At 35.5% G+C, this 954-nt stretch overlaps 1 protein-coding gene across 1 annotated transcript in view; it reads left to right on the forward strand.

Moving 5' to 3' along the window:
- Positions 1-954, forward strand: part of ttc39b (tetratricopeptide repeat domain 39B) — a 27,843-nt gene that overhangs the window by 10,185 nt on the left and 16,704 nt on the right. The window lies entirely within an intron of this gene.

Raw genomic sequence — 954 nt, forward strand, 5'->3', positions numbered from 1 at the left:
AATCAGTATCAACAAAATGTATCTTTGCAATGCAGAGGAAACACAGAAGCTGCATCTGAAGTGTCATTAATGCAGCTCTGAGGGACATGGAATACTTTAACCTGGAGTTACAAATGCATAAATAATGTTTTGATATATTAAACATAAAACGTTGAATACTGATAATTGAAATATTTTGAAACGTTTTTAAATGTGAAATTAAAACCGCCAGTAGGTGGCAGCAAGTCACTGTTAATAAGTGAGTCATTGCGATTGAACCGAATCATTTAAACGGTTGATTCATTCAGGAACGAAACACCATCATGTTGCACAGAGACGCAAAACAGCGCTGTGACTGTGTTTGGAATCATTTTTGTGGTCGAAATAGAGCAAAAACACGCAATATGGTGTCTAAAACGTAATTAAGTTCTTGTTTTTTGAACTGTTGTAAAAAAAATCATTTTTGGAGAAAAAAATGGCACTCCTTGTGTGATATTGATTAACTATATGAAATAATATAAATATATAATTTTTCTGTCGTCATAACTTGAATTTTGTGATTATTCTAAATGCATTTGTTATATTGAATCATGCAGTGAAAGAACACACTCTAAATGCGCACGCGCTCTAGTCTAGACTTCAGGTAATGTCGTGTGCTCTGTAGGGGTGTTTTGAAAGGTTTTTACAAAATACTCGATAATGTCAAGTCGCACATCGTTAAAACAACAATTACGATATTATCGCAGACAATATATATTGCACACCCCTAGTCTGAATGTGTTTGTGTCGAGTTCTTACTCGTGTTTGTGCGTGTGTGTGTTTGTATGTGTGTGTGTGTGAAAGTGTGTGAGAGAGAGTATAGTACTGTTCGTGTATGAGCGAGAGTTTGATAGTGTGTGTGTGTGTGTGAGAGTGTTTGAGAGACAGTATAGTAGTGTTAGTGTATGAGAGAGAGTTTGATAGTGTGTGTGAGAG

The sequence above is a fragment of the Sinocyclocheilus rhinocerous genome, unplaced genomic scaffold, assembly GCF_001515625.1.
Source record: "Sinocyclocheilus rhinocerous isolate Xijiao unplaced genomic scaffold, SAMN03320098_v1.1 scaffold404, whole genome shotgun sequence".
In the NCBI taxonomy this organism is placed as follows: Eukaryota; Metazoa; Chordata; class Actinopteri; order Cypriniformes; family Cyprinidae; genus Sinocyclocheilus; species Sinocyclocheilus rhinocerous.